Below are 13,486 nucleotides of genomic sequence, written 5' to 3' on the forward strand. Positions count from 1 at the left end.
CCTTCATTGAACTCATTTACAATCAGATGATGGATTCAACAAGCTGATTTATCAGAAATGAAACATGATATTCAGATTTTTTGCTTGTTTCTCCTTCAAGTCTATGTACCATCCAGAAGCTAAAGATCAGCGGGTGAGCGGTGCCTCATTGCGCCATCTGACACGGGCACAAAATCACTTTCCCAGACCTTCACTTCAACCGTCCCTTGATGGTGGAACGACCCGCCAAACCCCACCTTCAAGAAACATCTAAAGATGCATCTCTTTCACGAGCACTTAACCCAATCCTACTAATGCAAAAACTTTCTTCTTTTGATTATTATTTATACATACACAGGACTGTTTGTGAGAATATGAGGACCCGAGCCAAAGCCTACTTTTTTGACACAGAAAAACCCTGAAATTAGCCTAAAAAAGGATATACACAACATATTCTCATCTTAACATGACAGCCACTGAATTTAAAGGAATAGTTCACCCAAAAAATGAAAATTTGATGATATTTACTCATCCTCCGGCCATCAAAGCAGTATCAGAGTTTCTTTCTTCATCAAAACAGAATATAAGATTTTAGGATTTCATTTCAGGCCTTCTTCTTTAAACAATGCAAGTGAAAGTACTCCATTTGACAGTCCAAAATGTATATTTAAGGTGCCTCAAAATAATCCACACGACTCCAGTCGACAAATAAAGTTCTTCTGAACCCAAACAATAGATAATTTTTAGAAACAAAACAATACTTATATACTTTTTAACAACAAATGTTCACAGTTATTATGTTTTTTAAAAAGGTGTCCTCTCTGACAAAACCATTGGAAAAAAAAAACATTAATTCTTCTCAGATTTTCATCTTTAGGCAGGTGAAAGTGAACATTTACAATGACAGTAAAACATGTTTTTAAATTGTCATGGCTCATGTAAAAAAACCACACATTATACTTGATGAACACACATTATAGTTTTGACATTTCTAACTTTACACAGATGATAACAAAAAAGCAGCAGTGATCACAAAGTGCATGACATCATCTTTATAACCTGATATGTGATTGTATTTCAGCAAAAATACAATGACAACATTGTCAAATGATCTTTCTTCATAAGGATGCCATAAACAATACCCAGAAGAATGTTTGATTATATTTTTTTATTCAAGTAAAATGATGACATTGTACTCACTGTTTTGGGAGAAACTGATGAAAGAGTCGAAACAGTTGGTGGCCTTATGAATCCATGCACCAAAGGTGTGGATGTTGCAGAGTTTTCGTAACTTTGAAAACAAAATAACAGTTTCATTTTACACCGCAGCTGCTGTTAGCTACATGAGCTAAATACTAAATTACATTAACACCAACATATACAAACAAATCAAACTATGTATTTACCTGTCCAAAAGAAAAACAGCAAGCATGGCGTCATTTTTCAGACACTTTGAGTCCCGCAGTTTCCTCCAGCGTGGAAAAGCAACGTCAATGTTAATTCTGCTTTTAGCGCGCTTTTGATCCAGACGTTTTTTCGTTGTAGAAGTTTCTAACACACTCTTTCTTTTGTTTCGTTTTACTGGTGGTTCAGGAGGAACATTAGCTAGCTGCGGTTCGCCTTCCATTTTCGCGCTCGCTCTGATGACGCGTGAATATCTGCGCGAACAAGTTGCGCGGCGGTATGCAAATATAGATTGACAGACAGGAAGGACATCCTATCATTACATTCGGAGCGAATGCAATGATTGCTCGTTCATTTTTTTTGTCTATGTATATATATATATATATATATATATATATATATATATATATATATATATATATATATATATATATATATATTTTACATTTAGACCACTTAAATTATTGATTGTTATCAGGATGTGAAGAGACTTTAAACCAGTATAACAAAACAATTTCTGGAAAAGACTGCACACCCTAGCTTTAAAGGGTAACTAAACCCCTGCTCAGAGTCTGACTCCACCCACTAGCAATATTTGAAAAATGCTGGAAAAGTGGGCAGACCCCAGCAGGGATAGAGGGGACGAACCGATGGCGGGGCTGAGCGGGGGGGCGTGCACCTGAGACCCGTAGTGACAGATTAATTGACAGCTGCTGTCAGACTCTAAAATGGAGAGTGACTGGAGTGACGCAAGTAGCTTTGCCACGGAGCGGTCTTTTGAAGTCGAGGACACGGAAGACGACATGTACATGAATCTGATGAATTTTATCGAGTTGATGTCAATAGCGCGCGCTCTGTAGGCATATTCATATTTTGCCCGCTATGTGAAAAAATCCAGCAAAATGCAACCTTGCGTTTGTCGACCCCAGATGATTAACTTTAGCCTAACCATAAATTGTGATTCAAATATATATGATCACTCACCTCAAGACGCCGCTGCGGTGGTGGAGTCCATGCAGGAGGAGCAGCGTTTGGCACTGCGTCGCTTTTCAGCGCGAGCTGTTTGGAGAAGCCCATTTCCACCTCCATTGCGTTGGAGAAGCAATCCTGCGTAAAATGCAGTTTGCATACACCGACAGCTCTAGGCGGGAACTCGCGGTCTTCCAGCCCAAGGACGTGCAACCACTGGTGCCTAATTTCCAAGTCTGCTGGAAAGCTATACCTTCCAGCAGTGCTGTTGCAACTAGCAACACTACACCTACGTACCATCCTGACCACTGTTCTAAATACAGATAATCTACGCTAACTTGAAGCTATCCTAACTGACGCAATACTACGCTACTAACTAACTATGCTTCTAACAATACTACACTAACAAATATGCTAATTAACTACCTAGGCTACACGAAATAATCTAAATAACTATATAAATGTTATGCTAAATAGATGCTAAAATACTCTATCCTGATCGTTTTCAATACTCGCAATTCCAACTCCTGACTCGCTACAGTGGTTTTGACAAAACGAGATGGTTTTTATACTGCCATGGGCGTGCTAGCTCATACCAAGGGCGTGGTGAGCTGGAAACTGCTTACGTCAGCTGTCACTGCTTACGTCACGAAGTACCGCAAACAGCCAATAGGAAAATTCAACTGCAGTAGCCACCGTTCAACCTGAAGAGGGCAGCACTCAGACGTTTTTACACCATATATTGTAGAATTAAAACACTTTATACACAAATGTCAAAAAAATTTCTTGAATCAATGTCCAGTACTAATAAAGCCCCATTCTTACAGATCATTAACTAAAAAAGGTGGTTTAGGGTTTAGTTACCCTTTAAAGGAGGAAGCCTGAAATGAAATCCTAAAAATCTTAAATTATGATTTGATGAAGAAAGAAACTCTTTTCTTCTTCTCTAAACTTCTTTTCTGAAATTGTTTTACGTTCCGCCCGCAATGAATTTACCATGATTTCACTACAGTAACCATATTTTAACCATGATATTTGAAATGACACCATAGGGTCTGTAATAATACAGGAAAATGAAAACTGTGGTAATAAAAATCACAATTTTGTGGTTATTAAGGTTTTACTGTGGTAGTTTAACTATGGTATTTATAGTAAAACAATAGTAACCACATGATTTACCATGGTTAATCTATAGTAAAACACGCTGTAGACAATAAATCATACTGTAGTAAAAACATGTTTTTATTGGTCTGAAACATGGTTTTATTAAAGTAATTTTGTAGGCTGTAGGAATCATAGTTTTGGTGGAAACTATGTTTTGGATACAGTATAATATGTTACCATGGATAGTCTTGTGGTTACTAAGGTTTTACTAGAAATACGATGGTTAATCTACAACAGTAATCACAGTTAAACTGTGGTAATTGCAGTAAAATCATAATAATGACAAAATTATATTTTTTTACATATAGTTTTATAGTTTCCCTGCATTACTGTGGTTTCACTCCGGATATCATGGTTAAAATAGAGTTACTGCTATGAGTTATCTGTTTACCTATGGAATTACGATTGTGTCAGTAATAATGAATGTAACTTTATAAAACTGAACGTAACTTTTTCAGAAACTATCAAAAATATTCCATTACAAAAGAAGAAAAACACAATTAAAATGAAAAAAATGAACTCAGTCGCACAAATTTAACAGGCTCTTCAAATATGCTTCATTTTTTGTTAATGTTTTTCAAAGATTTGTTTTCGCAAATCGTGGATTCTGAATACATTGCCACAGATTTCGCTTACGCTTCGCAGTTTTTCGTTTGCTGTTTTGAGACAAACCTCTCGTGGGGGTGGGCTTAACAGTGATCTACTCTGATTGGATAGTGAGCTTTTGATGGACAGGTGCTCTCTGACCCGAATGTACAGACGTGACACAGTGGCGCGCATATTGGAAAGCTCTCGTGGTGATTTGTAGTTATGCAATACGTCGTGCTTTGTTGTATTACTTACTAACAATATGTAAATAATATTTGACCTATAATTATATAATTTAATATTATATGAGACCTTCGATCGTCTAATAATCGTCTTCGATCAGTCTGTAAAGATGAGCTCTCAGGAGAGACAGCGGCATCATCTTCCTCCTCCTCTTTTCCTTCAAGGCAGCTTGAAGTAAGTTCGTGTTACTGAAGTAACCAATAACATCGATAAAAGTTTTATTCATGTAACGTTACAGTGTGTAACAGTTCTGGCTTTATTTTGCAAATTTATTGTTTAACCACTTCAGCTCTGCAGGATATTTTGAATTTTTTAGAGAATTAGGCATATCTGAATTTAAGAGAGCGTCCTGCCCACATACATTGGAGTAAATGGATAGAAATTGTCTCATTTTACAGAAAACACTCTAAATTTCAACACAGTGGTGGAATATTGCATATATTTTATTGTATTTATTCACAAAATATCATATTTTTATATATTTTTTAATAATTTTTTTATTGTCATTCACAAGTTTGCAATGCACTGATGTCATGTCATGATGTTATGTAGTTATGAATATCTCATAACTCATATCTCATATAATATTAAATTATATAATTATAGGTCAAATATTATTTACATATTGTTAGTAAGTAATACAACAAAGCACGACATATTGCATAACTACAAATCACCGCGAGAGCTTTTTTTATTTTTATTTTTTTTTTATTATTATTTTAAATGCAAAGAACAGGAACATACAAAAGAAAAAGCATACGTACATCACATAATATAAACCAAAACAATAAAGGAGAAAAAAACAAAAAAAAAAGATAATAATAATAAAGTATATAACACTAAAAGAAGAGGTAGGGCCATTATATCACACAAAAATGTTCACATGAAGAGATCAAATGCAGTGCAGATTCTAACAGTCCTTATGGCTTTCTTATTAGTAGATACTGAAATCAAATTTAGATAATTTTCTATTTCTTTTAAGAAGACAGAGAAGATAGGTTTGCAGTTTAAAAATTTGCATTTGTGAATGTAGAATTTGCTTAGGAAAATAATTAAATTAATAACAAAACAGCCATTTTCGTTTGTGGGGTCTGAGTCAAAATACCCAAATATAATGTTTCTCATATGTATTGAGAAGCCTGGCAAAATCTTACACTTGATAAAAACATCAATATCATTCCAAAGCTTCTGAGTGTAATGACACGACCAAAATAAGTGAACCACTGTTTCATCAAAATTCACACAAAAAGAGCATGTTAGCTCAATGTCAGATTTAAATCTTTGTATACATTTCTTAACAGGATAGAACCTGTGTATCAACTTAAAGGAAATTTCTTTCACTTTGTTTGTGAGAATGAATATCTGCTGTAAAGACCATATTTTTTTCCAATTAAGGTTACCAAACAAATTGTTCCAAAAGGAAATAACAGGTGGAACAGAAATCAAATCCTTAAGAAATAAAGATCTTATTTTATAGTTTTTAGCTTTCGATTCAGAAAAACAGATTTGACCAACAGAAGTATCACAAGGTTTAGGAAAGGATGCAGTAGATACTGGGGTGAAGTAATTACAGTTTTTAAAAAGCATACATAAACCAGAGGGAATAGCACCCATTACTGTAGCAAATTCTTTTGGGGTTACTGGTTATAGCAGCCCTTGGGTCCAAAGAAACAAAGAGAGTCTCGACTGATGCATAAGGTGTCCTTTATTTAGTTCGTCAAACCAGCATGATGCTCAACTTTCACTCCATCACCTTAGCACCGTGAAAACTGTATTGAAAACATACAACAAACATGTCACACACACTTGTTTTCACGGCTACAAACGTCATTACACAAGTAAAACATTCGAGATGACAAACATTAATTATCAGCAAATAAACCATACATATGTACAAATATTATGAAATATCCATGAACAAAAGCATATCATACCTCGCTGCGCTCACCAAGGAATGCAAACAATATCCTTTCTTCCGTCATGAAACGGGCGTAGAGTTCTTTAAATTAATGCATAAACACGGGATCTCCAGATAAAATACATATAAACTCACTCAAACACAGCTGCCTATCATTCACACCGCCCACCTTTAAATATTCATCTGCCCTTGTGCAAACTACGGTGCCACCAAAGGGACAAATTTCATCGTAACAGGTGCACCACATTTCTGGTCAATCACATACGAATAACATTAAACCACATGCAAAAGGTAAAAGTACGTGAATAAGGTACAACAATTACACAAATATTTTTACCACTAACCCAACCCATACTTCATTTAATTAACAACATACATTGAACTCCAAAGTGGTCCTTTACACTCCCACCAATCATGTCATGATAATGGCGACACCAAAAAAAATCATACATGATTCTTAACATCTTTATACACCACTCACTATCTCAACATGGACAATTATGCAAGTAAGCATAAAATTATGTAAATATAATGGGTTATGCATGCATGCGTTTATGCATGTACGCATGTGAACATATACCTTATAACTATTCACTTTCAAGAAGCAGCACCAACTTTTGAATGGGCCTTTCTATAACAGAGGGTTTAGATGCGAACTGATGCTTTCCTGATTTCTGTTCTCCAACTCTTCGCACTAAACCATCACTATCCAAAAAGGTTTCCACTACTCGCCCTAACTGCCACTGGTTTCTTGGGAGGATGTCTTCCTTTACAATGACCACATCATTCACTTGGAGATTGCGCCGGGTCACATGCCACTTCTGTCGTGTGGAAATGTTCTGGAGGTATTCCCTCTTCCATCGACTCCAGAACTGCTCAATCAATTATTGAACTCTGCGCCATCGCTTTGTACCGTATACATCCTCCCTCTCGAAGTTCCCAGGAGGTGGAAGAGCAACCTTTGACTTCATTAGGATTAGATGATTAGGCGTTAAAGGTTCAAGAGAGTTAGAATCATTCATCCCATCTATTGTCAGTGGGCGGCTATTAACGATGGCCATGGCCTCGTAAAAAAGTGTTCTAAGGGAGGAATCATCAAGCCGACTGAGACTTTGAGCCAAAGTAGCATTCAACACACTTCGAACAGTGCGTATCTGGCGCTCCCAAACTCCACCAGCATGACTTGCTGACGGGGCATTAAAGACAAACTCACACTGATGATCAGCCAGAAACCTCTCCAAAGCCTGGTTGTCACACTGTTTAAGTGCTTTTCTCAATTCATTCCTAGCTCCTATGAAATTCCTGCCCTGATCACTGTATAGTTGCCGCACTACTCCTCTTAAGCTGATGAAACACCGTAAGGCATTAATAAAGGAGTCAGTAGATAGATCTTCTAACATTTCAATGTGGACACCTCGAGAATAGAAACAAGTGAATATCAAGCCGTACCTTTTGTACTCCTTCCTACACCTTTTAATGACAAACGGTCCAAAGCAGTCCATTCCACTGTATGTGAAGGGGGCAGATACTTCAATACGCTCTTTAGGAAGTTCAGCCATACGCTGCTCTTCTACCGGTCGCCTCAGCTTCCTGCACTGAACACACGTGTGTATCAGCTTCGCAACCAACTTGCTGCCACTGATGATCCAGAATCCATTTGCTCTAAGTTCCATTTGAGTTTGACTTCGACCTTGATGGCATACTACGTGAATGATAGTCGCGACAACACAAGCTGGGTGATATAACTGTCCTTGGGTAGAATGCACGGGTGCCTAAATTCTTCATTAAGTGATGAATGCTTCAATCTTCCACCAACACGAGTATGCCCTCCTTAAGAATGGGATCAAGACTAAAAAGAGGACTAGAACATGGAAGACTTTCCCTTTTTCAAGGGCCTTGATCTCTCGACTGAATGCTTGCTGTTGAACAAGCTTTATCACTGCTTTGGCAGCACTCTCGCTCTTTGACAGTCACAACATCAGTTTGACACTTTAGTCCAGGCACTAGTCTCTTAATTCTTGCCACTACCTTAAGGAGTATTGTCCAAGAGGATAGCCTAGACAGGCGATTAAGCATGTTCATGCAATCGATCACTCTTATTGCAAATGCCTGAATAGTTTTAACCTCTGGGTCACAAACCAACAAGTCGAAAGATGAAGTAGGTGCGGATGAACCTCTTCCTTCCACAAAAATTCAGGACCGGATAGCCAGGTTGTTGATAAAATGTCTGATGCACGGAGTCCCCTAGAGCGTGATCAGCTGGATTTTCTGTCGTATCAACATAATACCACTGGCTCGGCTTGGTGTACTCTCGTATAAACTGAACACGATTTGCCACAAAGATATGAAATCTCCGTGCTTCGTTGTTAATATATGCTAGAGTGACTTGAGAATCGGTCCAGAAGAATTCCTCATCAATCCTCATATTTAGCTCTGATTTCAGCAGAGCGGCTCAATCTGGCTGCAACCACAGCAGCTGAAAGTTCTAAGCGGGGAATGCTTGTGATCTTTGATGGTGCGACCCTGGCCTTTGCCATGACGAGACTGCAGTGAACTTTGTTCCTGACATCCTTATATCGAAGGTAAGAACATGCACCATAGCCTATACTGCTAGCATCTGCGAAGTGGTGCAATTCTACTCTTACAATCTTGTCAAAGTCTTGTGGGTGATAACATCTTGGGATCCAGACTACTTCAAGGCCTTGAAGGCCAGCCTTCCATTCCTCCCATCGTGGAAGCAAGTCCTCAGGAAGCAGATCATCCCATCCAATGCTACTGACGACACAATTCTTGCAGGATGCACTTTCCGCTCAGCACAAATGGAGCCACAAAGCCCAAAGGATCATACAAGGAAGCTATGACTGATAGAATGCCACGGCGTGTGTCTGGTCTATCTTTCATGTTTATATTAAAACTGAAACCGTCACTTTCAATTAGCCACTGAATACCCAATGCATATTCTATTGAGGCTAACTCAGGATTAAAGTCAAGGCGTTTGACCCTTGGCTCTTTCGGATGTCTCAACACAATGAAGAACCTCACTTTCATTCGAGTTGAATTTGTGAAGTCGTAGGCCTCCTCTTTTACACAACTCTTGTGCTTCAACTATTAGTTCACGGGCCTCCTTAACTGTGTGAACACTCACTAGCCCATCATCAACGTAGAAACTATTTTCAACAAATGCTGCTGCAGAGGGATAATGTGCTTTGTATTGCTGAGCCGAGATATTTCAGGCCAAAGTTAGTGCACCCTGGAGAGGAAGCAGCGCCGAAAAGATGAACTGCCATCTGGTATTCCTTAGGCTCACGATCAAGGTCTCCATGCTCCCACCATAGAAACCTCAGGTAACTGCGATTATCAGGTGTAACAAAGAACTGATGGAACATCCTTTCGATGTCGCAGATGATGGCTACCTTCTCCTTTCTGAAACGACAGAGAACTCCCAACAAGGAATTAATCATATCGGGGCCTGTCAGCAAAGTATCATTCAACGAGATGCTACAAAATTTAGCTGAACAATCAAAGACGACTCTCAATTTGTCAGGCTTCTTCGGGTGGTACACACCGTGATGGGGTATGTACCAAACAACATCTCCGACAGATGCCTCTGGGGCTGGCTCTGCGTCACCCTTATTGATCACATCCTCCATAAATGCCTTGTAATGACCATAAAAGCCTTTAAGTGCTGCAGGCGAATTATAGCCAGCTTCTTATTGTTAGGTAATGATGGGGGATTTTGGCTTTTAAATGGGAGAGGCATCTCCAAATGACCATCCTCTTTCTGATGAATATTTTCACTAAGAATCTGTATGAAGCGCACATCGTCCTGAGAGACACATCTACCCTCAGAATTCCTCTCGTTGAAGTCAAACTCCAGAACCTTTAAGATATCTGCGGCTGATGGAACCGGCATCTCTCTCACTGCAACCCTATGGACGAATCTTTGACTTCCCTGCCTATCCAAGTGGGGATTAGCTGCTCCTATAATACTCCATCCCAGCTCTGTCTTCTGTGCGAATGGTTCATTCTCACCACCAGTGATAACCTCAAGGGGGGGCTAAAGCTGAAGGACAGTCACAGCCAATCAACAGTCCTACTGCGCAGTCTTGAAGAGATGGCAAATTATCTGCAAGATGTTTTAGGTGAGGCCACTGCAACGCTGTAGTTCTGGTTGGTATGCAGGACTTATCAACAGGAATGAAGTCACGTGTGTATGCTTGCCGTAACTGTATGTGATTTTCAGAATGGAAGCTTCGAACTAGCAAACCACAAACACTTTGACTAGCTATAACGGTGTCTATAGCAGTCATTGTACTAAGCTTCAACTGTAATGGTCGAGAAACTACATCCAGCTCTCTGACAAGGTCTTCCAAGACAAAGGATGAATCACTCTGGGTGTCAAGAAGAGCATAGGTAAGGATTTCATTCTGGGGTTCTTTCATAGATGACAAGAAAACCGGAACAATACTTGAGGTAGCAGAAGAATTCTGAGTTACTGCATGGGACAAAACTTTGCAGACTTGCTGATTTGCTTGTCCTTCTGTGGGATCAGAAGTAGAACTTCTTTTTGTTTCACCAGCTCTATTCTCTCTCTCTTCATGCAAACAAGTTGGATGGCGCCGGCTACACACTCCACAGATATGCCGCATTTTACAATCTTTAATTATATGTCCCTTACGCAAACATCCAAAGCATAGATAATTTTGATGTATGAACACCCTTTTATCTCCCGTAGACTTGGCAGCGAAGACTGGGCACTTAGCAATGCCGTGCAGCTCATCCTTACAAACAGGACATGGCAGCTTTGGCTTGAAGGGAGACAATCCTCCTGACTTAAATGCATGATTTTTCGTTTGGGCACTTGTACTGAGGGCCTTTGCCCTCTTAGGGAACCTTTCATCTACTGAGCTAAAGCTCAAAAAGGAAGAAGTGATGGGATTACAGGCTATGCGGGCTTCCTTCAGTACAAACTTAGTAAATTGTTCGAAGATTGGATAATCTCCAGATGCATCGAGCTGCTCCACTACGATTCGGCCCCATTTGCGAACAATCCAGTCTGGTAATTTTCTCAAGAGCTTCTGATTTTCCTCACAATCATTCAGAATGGCCAAACCTTTAACATGGCATAGCTTCTACACAGCTCTTTAAAAAGTCTGCGAAATCTCTAAGTGCCAGAGAGTCATTAGGACTAATCTTAGGCCATTTCATCAACTTGTCTCGAAACGCCTTCTGCACAATGAATGGATTTCCATACCTGTCCTTTAAAACTGCCCAAGCACCTTCATATGCATCCTCAGAGCTCCGATAAAAGAATCCTTCGACGGCCTTCCGTGCCTCTCCTGAGAGGTAGCCTTTCAAGTAAAGCATTTTTTCACTAGCAGAGATGGGTTTCCTGTCAATTAGAGTTGTGAATGACATCCGAAAGTCAACAAATTTCAAAGGATCACCAGCAAACATCGTTGGTTCAGGAACAGGCAGACGATTTAGACTAAAAGAGCTTGCAATTGCTTCAGCTAAGTTGGCTGTTAAACTCTGAGATTCTGGTTGCGATTGGAACATGGTGACTCCTGTATCTAGTTGTCTGTTCAAATATGTAGCTGGAGTGGTTCTAACAACAGAGGCTGTATTTGGTTCTCCCCCCATGTTCTCCACATCACCTTCCAGTTTATTGTATGTTCTAACTCGAGCTGCAGCCACTTTCACATCCATGCTCGCTTGCAACATTTTTAACTTTGTTTTTCAAACTTTAATATATTCTAAATTTTGATTCTGACAAAAACTACTTTGAAAACTTTTTACAAAGCACTGTTTATTAGTTTTGTATTTTATTTGTCTGCATCCTGGATTTAAAATGATACAATTACAGGTTCAACACAAGTTAAAGGAATAGTTAAAAAAACTCTCATGATTGACTCACATTTAAGCCATTCTAGATGTGTACATCTTTCCTTCCTCAAAAGAACCGAAATGAAGATTTTTATAAGCACATTTCAGCTCTGTATGTCCATTCAATGCAAGTGAATGGGTGCCAGCTGTTTGACGGTCCAAAAGTCATAATTAGGCAGGATAAAAGTAATCCACACGACTCCAGTAGAGTCATCAATCAATTCTTCTGAAGTAAATCGATAGATTTGTGTAAAAAAAAAAAAAAAAATTAACTTAAAATAAAGCATGAACTTTGTTTACAAGAGGAACAAATGTCACACAAGAGTCAGGTCATTTCAAACAGAATCCCAGTGCACGCCCCTCCCCGGGGAAAGAAGGGGGGGGGGTGTACGTCATGCCGGGGGCTCCCCTGCCTGAGAGAACGAGGGAGGAATGTGGCAGGGCGGAGGGCGGAGCTGGGTCGTGATCATACACACCCGGTCCCTTATCAGACTAATCAAGCCTCTGAGAAGGATAAAGGTCGACTGCCCTGCCACAGACTGTAAAACAATGATTTAAAGGAGACCAATTATGCCCCTTTTTACAGGGTGTCATACAAGTCTCAGGTGTCCCCAGAATGTGTCTGATGTTTCAGCTCAAAATACCCCACGGATCATTTATTATACCATGTTGTAAATGCCTCTTTTTGGGTGGAATCAAAAACACGCTGTTTTCATGTGTGTCTCTTTAAATGCAAATGAGCTGCTACTCTCCGCCCCCGTCACAGCTCTGGTGAATACAATCAGAGACAATGCTAACTTTTGCTGCATTAGCCGTGGAATCAGCTGACAAGCACATTCAAAAAGGCAATTTGCAAACATTCACAAAATATAATGTGCGATACATCTTCAGGATATAAAGCTGGAACACAAACAGTTGTTTCTGATCATGCTTGAGAATCACATTTTTTGAAAATCCTGCTTTATATTGACACTCATTCACAAAGCAGTCCGGTGTAAAATGATTTGCACATACATACACACATTTTTGTATGTTTTGTGGCACATTTCCTTCAAAAACAAAACTTGTCCACCGCTTCTTCAGTGGCTCTGATGCCGGGAGTACATGAAGACTCTTATGTTCACCTTTACAGCAACAACAGAACATTTATGATGCTTATGAAGCCGAGACATTATTCTTCTCACTGTATCTGCTCCAGCGTGGAAAAAAATGGCAGACTGTGTGTAGATCACTTACGGGTGGATCTATGACAATAGGGTGGAGTCCGTCACCAGTCATGGGCGGGGCCTGCCCTAAAGTGATTTTTGACACACATTTTGATTTATAGAAATATAA

General features: G+C 39.3%; 1 protein-coding gene across 1 annotated transcript in view; it reads right to left on the minus strand.

Moving 5' to 3' along the window:
* Positions 1-13,486, minus strand: part of LOC127618946 (uncharacterized) — a 647,429-nt gene that overhangs the window by 150,747 nt on the left and 483,196 nt on the right.

The sequence above is a fragment of the Xyrauchen texanus genome, chromosome 25, assembly GCF_025860055.1.
Source record: "Xyrauchen texanus isolate HMW12.3.18 chromosome 25, RBS_HiC_50CHRs, whole genome shotgun sequence".
NCBI lineage: Eukaryota > Metazoa > Chordata > Actinopteri > Cypriniformes > Catostomidae > Xyrauchen > Xyrauchen texanus.